Raw genomic sequence first — 10,898 nt, 5'->3', positions numbered from 1 at the left:
GAGAGAGAGAGTAGACAGGAGACCGGTCGACAGTGGTCGACTCAGAGAGTGTCCAGCCTACGCATAGAGAAAGCGCCCGAAGGATATTAAGCCGTATCTCCCGACGCTCTTCGGGCAAGTACTCTGGGGCTGTGGACACCACTCAGGTGATTTCCTGGATATACGTAGCTGAGATTCGGCTGCCTTTTGGCAGATATGAGCCGAGATCCAGCATTCTCCTGTCTCAGAGATCCGGCTGCCTTTTGGCAGATATGAGCCGAGATCCAGCATTCTCCTGTCTCGAATCTTCAAATTTGGTACCAGAAGAAAAGACAATATTCTCATGGTATCTTGTATGTATGTCGCACTGTAATTTATTGGTATTTGTTTAAAAGGAAATCTTTATGTTTGTTAAATTCTGCAATAAATTAATTGCCATGTTAAGTGTGACAATTGTGTGAAGCCTCCCTTCAGTGCTGTCCATAGGAAGGCAACTCTGGTTGCCTGGCGCCCATAAAATTGAAATTCCTATGAGGTCAGCCCACGACTCAAGAGATCGGAGCCTGCCGGGAGCTGCCGGGTATTAGCTATGGTAGGCGGTCCCATCGGATCATAGGCCGAGGGAAGGCGTGACAATATCCTTAGCTACTTTAATTAATCTCCCTCCAAGCCTTTCCATTCCTTCCACCTTCCTCTTCTCCAACTGCACCCTTTCCTCCTCCAACCCCATCTTCCTCCTTTTTATGGCTACTTTCTCTTCTAATGCTAGCTCCCTCTCTACTGCCAACATCCTTCTCTCCTCCAGCACCATCTTCTCTCTCTACACCTCGACCAACTGCTCCGCTGCCATCTTTACTACTGCTTGCGTTGTTGAATCTAGGTTGTAAACAAATAGCAATCACTTTCATAGATTTGATAATTAACAAAAAAAGGCATGGTGCCAATTAAATCAATCGTGATGTGTTTCCCTGATTAATAGAGTGGATGAATCTTGTTAGAGTTTAGTCTTGACAGTATTTAACATCATTATAACAGCTTGGAAAGTAATATATCATATCCTAGATAACGGTGGTAGACCAAGCCTTCTAAACGATGAAATTTACAATTCTAACTTAAGTGTCACACTGAGAAGAATTCACTCAAGCATAAGGCATTTAGGCAAACTATGCATTCGTGCATGATAATTATAATCAAAATTCATTCATAAGAATTGAGGTTCAATGAACACTATAATAAGTAAGCCATGATTAACGACAAGTGAACTTGAATACCCTTGTATAAATGAGTCGTGAAGAGTATTTCTCTATTTTTGGGTGTCACGATCTAATTACAAGGAGATGAAAAATTTTAGCTGATAAACTCACTCTCTTATCTCCTCTTCCGCTGTGGTGAATCCTTGGCTCCTCCGCTCGCCACTGTGGGTAGAGTGATGGTTCGGAGTGCGGTGGGTGTGGGTAAATCGGGTGTTGGTTCAGGGACAATGGAGTCAGGGTCTGTTACAGAGGGGCAGGGCATTGAAAGATTTGGGGCAGCTGAGATTGTGGTGGATGGTGAAGTTGTTGCAGTTGTGTACATGTGGATGGTGGATGTTGAAGCAGAGGGTGGGTTATATTGTGGTAAGTAAATTAGGTCTCCTATATCTTCCCCTTGTGAAAGGAAATGAAGTTGATACTAAAAAGACTGAAATATTGAAGAAATCCCAAATTACCATTCAACAGGAATAATTGAATAGCATAGCATGACAGCAGTCGAAAAAATCCGAAAACTCGAAAAAGTCTATTGGTTTTCGAGATATATCGATTCGAATTAACATTGGAGGCTTATGGGACTAAATTTTTTTCTCCATGTATTGCCTACTTGCAAATGTCACAGGAACATGAAATTTACGTGACAGAAACTAGATTTTTTGATGTGAAATTTTTTGATTAGAAGCATTTTTTATAATTTTTTTAAATTTCCAATGCTTTTCTAAAGGGCCTAACTTTGGAATTTTTTTAACCAACTTGCAATAATCGGAGGACAAATTCCTTGAAAAGAATGATACTGGATTTTTTCTCAATTTTTTGGTTATCTTAAAATATCCACGCCTCGATCGAATTTCGAGTAATTAACGATTATTGATTTTCCATTGAAATTGCGACTCCTACAACGTTTGGTAACTTACAACACATCCGCCGTGAAGTTTGCATTCCCCCAACACACAATTTTAGATTTTTCGGAATTTTTTTGCCACTTCCCGACGAGGTAGGGACACTAAATTAACATGAGTGACGCCTTTCTCGTGCCCCTACGTGCCGCTACGAGGAGAACGCAGAATATTTAACTATAACGGGTGACACCGTCGAAAAACCATGCTTGTACTACTGCTAAAGAGCCGGAATTTTTAGTGAAGGTAAACGATGCCGCGTTATACGGGACAAGCACATAAAGTCCCCCGATTACCCCCTTTGACCCCCCCCAAAAAATAAAAATTATCTAATAAGACGCATATTTCTTGTACCATTCATCCGAGTTGTATAGTTTTCATTGAGTGAGAATGAGAATTGTGTGGGCTTTATTTACCCGTAATTTTCTATTATCCAGGTCCATTTACGGACCCGCAATAAAACTTATATTTTGTAATGTAGATTTCTGAATATAATAGTAGAGGTGAAATGGTGCTTCTAGCCCATGGACACCTAAACGCGATTTTTTAAAAGTACTTCCCCATACGTTACGGCCACGAAATTCGCGTGAGTAATGCCTTATTACAGCGCCTATGCACCGCTATGTGGAGAACACAGAATTTGTAATCTATTTGTGAGTAATAGGGGAAAATTCATGGTTCCCCTAAAGCTAGAGAGATGGAATTATTATTGTAGGGAAGCAAACAAATTTTATGCAGGAAAACCCCTCTAAATTTCACGTGGCTCCCTAGAAGACCAGCGAAAAAATTATTTTTTTTGCTGTGAATCGCATGTTTTTTTGTTGTTTTCGCATATTTTCGCAGTAATTCCGTTCTCCTATGACTCATCGCTAAGGAATTTATTTGGAGGATTGTGACCGTAGTCAGTATACTCATCAAAACCCCTGGAAACCCCCCGGACTGCCTTCAAAACATCGACATAAGCTAAAATGCCACAATCACGGCTAGCATGCGTCTAAATTCTGCCGCATTTTTCCCCTCGCAGCCATTGTAAACGATAGGGGACAGCTGGTAGTATGCATTGCTTGGTGAGGAGTGAAAACCCTGGCGGCGAAGCCGCCCCCACACGAGGAGCAGCCGAATGGGGGTCTTGGCGAGGGGGGAGGGCGCCGTTAACACCTGGGCGGCGGAGCCGCCCAAAGACGAGGAACGGCGAAGCCGTTCCGAGAAGTCAACGGCTCGGTGGGACTCCGGTAACCCTTGGGCGGCGAAGCCACCCTTTCACGAAGAACGGCGAAGCCGTTCCCTGGAGTCGACGCCTCGGGGGGACTCGGGTAACCCTTGGGCGGCAAAGCAGTTCCGAGGAAGTTGCGGGGCTCTGTCAGGGGTCTACCTCAATATCTGGGCGGCGAAGCCGTTCCGAGGAAGCAATGGAGTATCCGTTCGGGGGTACCTCTGCCTCCGGGCGGCGAAGCCGCCCGCGGGGGGGCGTAGGGGGCGCAGCCTCCTAGCGAGCGCGCGCAGCGCAGCGAGTATCACAGTTTAACCAACTACGCAGATAGCTCACAACCTACGCTACATTGCTTGTTATAGGCTGAGAATTACCAATGAAAGCTCTATTGTAGATGACATGTAACATAAATGGTCAAATAACTCAATTTCCATTCATAGATCACAGAAAGTTTCTTATAATGTGAATGTTACTTGCTACTGGTATTTCTCACAGATATTTTGAGTGGGTACTCATAGGTAAATTCAATCATCACAAATAATATATGAGGTATTTCGACCAAAAGTCACATTTATGGGAAGGTAAGTTGATGCATTATTCATGGCTTTTAATGATAAATCAAATTGGATGCTTCTTTACATGCAATCTTTCAATTTACACGATCAGGAAGGATGATTACACCAAGATGAATCTAAATGACAATAATTTTGAGGGATTTTCCAAATTTTGCTGTTGACTTATATGTTAGAAACTAAATACTGTTGAACATTTACCATCAAGATTAAGTGTTCTCATGTAAACACTATTGCTGAAAACAAGAAAAGTAGCTTTCAAATCCATCATCATATAGTGTTTGAAATAATTGTAATTACTTTGAAGTCATCTACTCATTAAACTCACACTGCACTCATTTAGCATTGACACCGATTCCCAGTTTTATCTAAGTTTTGATACGGGAAATAACTATGCTACTTCTGGCAACACGTAATAGATACCATGATCGGCCCTCTTAAGGATTTCCGTTTATTTGTGATTGAACAAAACAATTTGTTTTGCTTTCGACATCGGCAATAATCGCATCAAAACTGAAAATGTCAACAATAGCAACCACATGCACACACCTCCCTCCACTACTTAAATTCAGTATTATATATTCAGTGTAATTGCCAATAAAAAATTGATAGCTGTGACTTTGGACCTAATTCTTTTTAAATGATCATAAGCCCACCCTTAAACGAAAGATATTAATTTCAGCTCACATGAAAACGCACGTAAAAACCTCATTGATACAAAATTACATCAGTAACACACTTAAGAAGGCCTGACAGGCTATGACCCGGCGATCAAGGGCTCGATTGCCGGGAACGAAAACCTCGGTCGCTGACTCACAGATAGAAACACGTCCACTCCGACCGAGCTACCGAGGCGTCATTCTCCTCAGTGGAAATTTGTGGACTATACCGGACAAGGTGGTATGGACTGCTGAGCATATTATGCGACTAGCACTCCAGGTCGTGCGCATGGCGCCACAGCCGGAGAGCATAGCCCGAGCTTTGAACACGAGAGGTGTTCGCTTTAGACTTATTTAAGTATTTCGGGACTATCCACGGTGATAACTTTTACGGAGTCACCCGCAATGCACAAATTGTGCTAAAAATGTTATTGTGCGACATAACACTGCGCCGGGAGAAGTCGAAGGGGAAATCGTGGGTGACTTTGATGGTATGGCATCAGACGATTGAGAGTTATCCGGGAGTCTAGGAAATGCTTCATGCAGTAGCGTATGGTGCTTGCTGCCACAGCTAGACACCGACCTGATGATCGACACCGATCGCTTTGTGATTACGAAAAAGGCAATTTAGACAAAGAAAGCTTGATGACTTCTTGTCATCGTTGAGGAAGTCACAGTGTACCGGTCGGAAGAGGGGCCATCTTGACGAGACAAACCAGTGTATTCTACAGGTATCGGGGGAGGACGCCCTGGGTCATTCACCTGTTCAATCACAAGGTTAACGTTTGTCACCACATGATCATCGGACCCACTGTTACTGACATCGTCCAGTTGGGTGCTCTGTGCCTGAGAAGAGGCCCGAGACAGCATTGCAGTATTTTCCTGCGATAGCTTGGACAGGCCCTGCTGAAGAATATTAGCGACTGTGGTGGCACTCACTGGTGCTCCTGCATCATTCTGGAATTGTCGACTGCTATCGTCATCCGTCCACTTTGTGTCTGTGGTGCCAGGACCAAGGGGCTCCTGCTCCTCTGAGAGTTCTTTCTGGTGCTGCGCTGGACTCGTTTGACTGCCGGAACCTCTGTCCTGGACTCTGTGTCCTGTGTCACTGACTGAGGGGTCAGGGGTAGTAGCCCTCCGTCTGCCGGATGTGCCTCTTTTCCGCTTAGGGTTAGGGGGCCTTCACAGTTCGGCGTTGCGTTGCGTTGACGCCGCGGCTAGCGAGCCAATCAGAGCCCGTCTTTGAGAATTGATGACGTCACGTCTCCAGCTCGCTGCGTCGTCGCGGAAAAACTGAACCTGTCGGATTTTCTCTGCGTCAAGGTGGCAGTACGCCGACGATTTCGAATTGGTGTTTGTTTCTGGGTATACAAATGCGCAAGATTAGCTCTAATGGGAGTGGCAAATGCTATTTATTTCATTATTTACTATTATTTTGAAGTGCAGCTTAGATATTTTGTATCTTTCCTAAACATAAGACAAATGTTAACCCTAAATGAGTTTACAATCACTAAGGAGCATAGAGTAGCGTAACACATACCCGTAAATGGTATCACAAGCTAAATACAGCGTGAGAGGTGCTTGTTGGCGACTAAGGTCGTTTAAATTCCATTTTATGTCCAATAATTGTGCCCTCATGATCTACTCAGTTAGAGCTATTTAGATAACATGACTAGGACAATCTGTTTGAACAACAGTTATCATTAATTAATATTCCTGATAACATTCCACGTTACTCATGTTCATTGAGTGTATGTAATTACCTATTTTTCGAATATTCCGAGTTAGGAAATAAAATTTAAAGGTCATAATAATGCATTGGCAAGGGCCATCACTACAAGCATTATTATCGACTTTATGGTCGCCATATTAACTTCAAATGCTATTAATAGTTAAGAAGAGCATTTTAAGAAATGAAATTGGGTAAAAATGCAGAAAACAACATATTTATTGTGCGTTTGGTTCGAAATCATAAGATGTTATGCTCACAGGCCGATTTTTAGGAGCCGACGCTTTTTCCCTTTCATTTGTTTTCGCAACGCAGAGCTGTGAAGGGCTCCAACATGCTGCGATGAGTTAGCCGCCCCCAAGTACGCAACGCCGAGCTATGAAGGCACCCTCACAGTCTTGTGCTGAGTCTTTTCAAATTCAAATTGAACATCAACCTAAAAAAATTGATAGTTCAAATTGAATCAATTTGAACTATCACTCCATCACCTCCGAGTTGTTCTCTGGGCATGCTAAGAAATTTTCCACGAGGCCATGTCCCTGTAAACATAAGTAAATGAAGAAAAGAGGCGCCCAAATGCGAATTAGTTAGAATCTAAGAAAATGATTTATTACAGAAAGTACCGGTGGTACTGCACCACACTTACACGGTTTATGCCTGTCACCGTCGCCGTGTCCCTCGAGGAAACTTGGCACACTCAAAACCACAACAGGATAAATACCGACTCCAACGGAAGGCTGCAATTCTAAAGAAATGTGTTCGTGCACAAACTGGTGTAATGTTTGCAGGTACTATGCAGTGTGCTGCAAAATACCCCTTGTGTATTACGTTTTTACTAAGCATCTGCATCCTCCAACATCTAATTTTGGGGCACTACTTTAACTTTTGAAGAAAACCTTCCTCTTGCGATTGGAGCTATGTTAGAGGTGAATAGTGTAGGGGCTGTTTTCATCAAATCTGGTACAATATTATGAACTTCCGGATCCATTTCCGGTGAATTAGGAGGCCTGTCTCCGTCAGTTTTCATTCCATTCTGTTTTTTGGTGGTTAATGCACTCCTCTGATTTGTTTTATGTTCGACCACCATTTCTTCGGTTGAGCCACCGATCGTTGCAACATAATAATTACTTATTTTATTACTGCTATAAAGGCCATTGAAATGAATGACTTTATCGTGCACTCACATTTTACCGAAAAAACCAATTATCACTAATGTATTCCATACCGTACAATTGTTACCATACTTCCTGCGTAATGACACTCGACTCGAATTTGGGTAATATTTCGCAAAGCATCTTCTTTTTACGAAGTGTCGCCCCATCTCTTTTATTGTCTTCTATTTTTTGTTTTTTCCCCCCACGAGAATGTCCAGGAATACTTTCCTATTCTAAACTGTGTGGTGCCTGTGTTTCTTTTGACGTTGATACCATGTTCACACTTCGTAATTATTGCTTAATTCACTCGAAATAACCGCCATCGATCAAATACTCTTTCACCGCTTTGTATTATGCGTGCCTTAACAAAAGGCGCCAAGGGGACCACAGAGTAACATCCCATCCGACGGACGGAGTGTTTCGCTTTAAATTTCCTGTACACATCATTCAAGCAGGTATCAGGTAGTCTCCGAAAACTCTCTGCCACCGCCGGGTATTTAACCCGAGCCCACGGGGTGGGAAGCCACCACATCAACCCTATACCCGATTAATACGCGAAATAAAATTTGGTCTGATGCCACCCTACTTAACTAAATTAATGAACAAAGATAGTGATATAAATATTCAGATATCTAAAATGCTTCACTAAAGAGAGAATTAATACATTTAATCAGTAAGAAAAAAGCGGGGACAAAAACTACATTCAAAGGAACATACATTCACCTCATTCTTTCATGATACCAATCATTCTTTGTAAATCACCAACAGCAGCGGCCAGCAAGTCTGTGGCTCTTTCTGCTGCAGCCACCTTCCTGGCAGCCAACACAAGTTCTTACTGCCCTATCCTCTCATCCACTGCCTGCCACCTTTCTGCCGCAGCAGCCTTCCTCCTTGCAGCTGCAGCTCTCCTTTCAAATGCTTCTGTATGTCTTTCCATTGCTACAGCACTTATCTTTTTCAGTGCTGTATCCCTCTAACTAACATAATATTTTTACATTAAACAATTACTAATTTTATACGAAGCTATCTAACACCTGCAATAAAAATAAAGTCAAAATATGCCTTCTGGCAGATGCATATACTGTTACTGCATTCTTCTTCACTGCTTCCACAGTGAACTCTGAAACGACAGTGAACGCTTCCACAGAAAACACGTGAAAGTGTAAATTGTCATATTAAGTTGAAATTCATAGAATAAACCCGCAGTTTCATGACTACTGTAGTTAAACACCAACATTTAATATAAATCCACGTAGCTATCCAAAACACTTTGAAATGTATTTGAATAACTCACTCCTTGGGGCCTCACGTGGCTCTGAGGTAGACAAATCTTCGATGGTTATCTCCAAGCGACGAAGGAAATAAAATAAGGATATGTTTAAAACCATATCTTGCCGGTAATATTTTGATAGTAACTTAAATTTTCATCATCGACCAAAATGGCGGACCGCTCTGAATTTCCTGTTTTCAAAAGAAATGTTGACGCTAGTAATCAAGGTATAATTTGCAGTAATTTGCACCCTCTATCATAGAAAGTGTTCTTAACTTATAGATGCTATACTCAAGTTATATATTAGCCTTGTGGAACTGGATTGGTTTTGTGCTTAGTGCATTCCTAAATTGCACTTAGTACAAAACTTTTGTACTTTTAAAGCCATTATTAGCAAACTGTGGGGATCTTTCGTGGTAAAATTACTGTCATTCAATATTTATAACTGATACGACCTGGGATTGAAACTGTTATTTTTATATATTTTTTTTAACTTTGCCTAATTTCTAAAAATTTCTATTTCTAGGTGGTCATTCATCTCCAGATCCTTTGGTGGAAGTGATACTGCCATAACCTTGGAAAACCCTCAAATCTTCATGAACTTTGAGATTTATTTACATTTTTCACACATCCAACCTTTGTCCTTATCCTTTCAGCTCGCCTGTACAGTGTTAATGATAGTGCTTGTGTTTCATGAATAAATGTATTTAAAATTTCCCAGCCGTCCCCTTTTCCTTTTCATTGGGTACTGTTTCGGTTGATATTGTGATGTGTATTTCTGTGACTTTCTTGGGATAAGAATTTAGCAAGGTGTTTTTGTTGTGCCTAAAGTCTTAATTAGGGTTCCCAAACGTACATTTTCCTTTTCAGAATAACCATTAAGTCTTAATCTAATCTTAATATGTGTCATTATGCTTTCAGTAATTAATTTTGGGCCAGTTTTTTTCATTGCGAATCTAGTAATTTCTGAATCGGAGATTACCGTATCCTCGTAGTTACCTGTTAAGGATTGCCTGTTTAAGGGGGCCTAATGAGAGTTTAAAGGAGATTTCTGCAGCTAAAACTTATTCCCCAATTCAGAATAATTGCGCTGGAGTTCCTAGGAGGAGGAAACGCCGACTCGAATGTCTGCATCGCCAATTTTTTTAGGGACCGGTAACTTGATAATAATATGTCAGGCAGTATGCGGTTTTGCGATAAATTTATGATGATCAGGACGCAAGTAACTTCTTTTTAATGTAGTAGAGCTAATAAAATACGACCGCTTGCAGACGATAGCAACGCATATTCTATTCCTTCTAACGGCAAAGTTTTGTGTACATGGGATTGCTAACTGGCTATCAATAAAATTTGAAGGATATTAACTCGCATCTCAGTGCTTAATTTAGTTATCGTGCTTTTTAATTCGTTGTTCCAGCGATCAAGAATCGTATATGGTTCAATGTAATTTAGCAATGCTGGACGCGCGGACCCCCACTAGCACCATCTCTCGGCCCTCTCCCCGCACGGAAGCTTTTGAGCCACCTAGCGGCCGGGAGTTGGAGGGGGCTGCCATCAGGAATCATATAATATACATGGAAAAGAACTCAGTATTTTCTGAGTTGCATACCTTTTGAAACGTAAAATTTACCATGCATACATGTTAAACTCCAGATTATACTAAGAATAGACTAACAAAACGTGTTATCAAAAAAGGAGTAAACAAAAAACCAGTTAACAAAAAAGGAGTAAACAAAAAAGGAGTAATCAAAAAAGTGGTTTAAAAAAAGGAGTTAACAAAAAAGGAGTTATCAAAATTGGATTTAACAAAAAAGGAGTTAACAAAAACAGAGTTAACAAAAAAGGAGTTAACAAAAAAGGAGATAAGAAAAAAGAAGTAAACAAAAAAGGAGTACACAAAAAAGGAATTTAAAAAAAGGAGTTAACAAAAATGGAGAAAACAAAATAGGAGTTAACAAAAAAGGATTTAACTAAGGAGGAGTTAACAAAAAAGGAGTTGACAAAAAAGGAGTAATCACAAAACGTGTTATCAAAAAATGAGCAAACAAAAAAACCGTTAACAAAAAAGGACTAAACAAAAAAGGAGAAATCAAAAAAGTGGTTTAAAAAAAGGAGTTAACAAAAAAGGAGTTATCAAAATAGGATTTAACAAAAGAAAAGTTAACAAAAAAGGAGTAAA

This window comes from Ischnura elegans, chromosome 6, assembly GCF_921293095.1.
Source record: "Ischnura elegans chromosome 6, ioIscEleg1.1, whole genome shotgun sequence".
NCBI classification, from domain to species: Eukaryota; Metazoa; Arthropoda; class Insecta; order Odonata; family Coenagrionidae; genus Ischnura; species Ischnura elegans.
The sequence above is the reverse complement of the archived record's forward strand: the minus strand, read 5'-3'. Positions refer to the sequence as shown.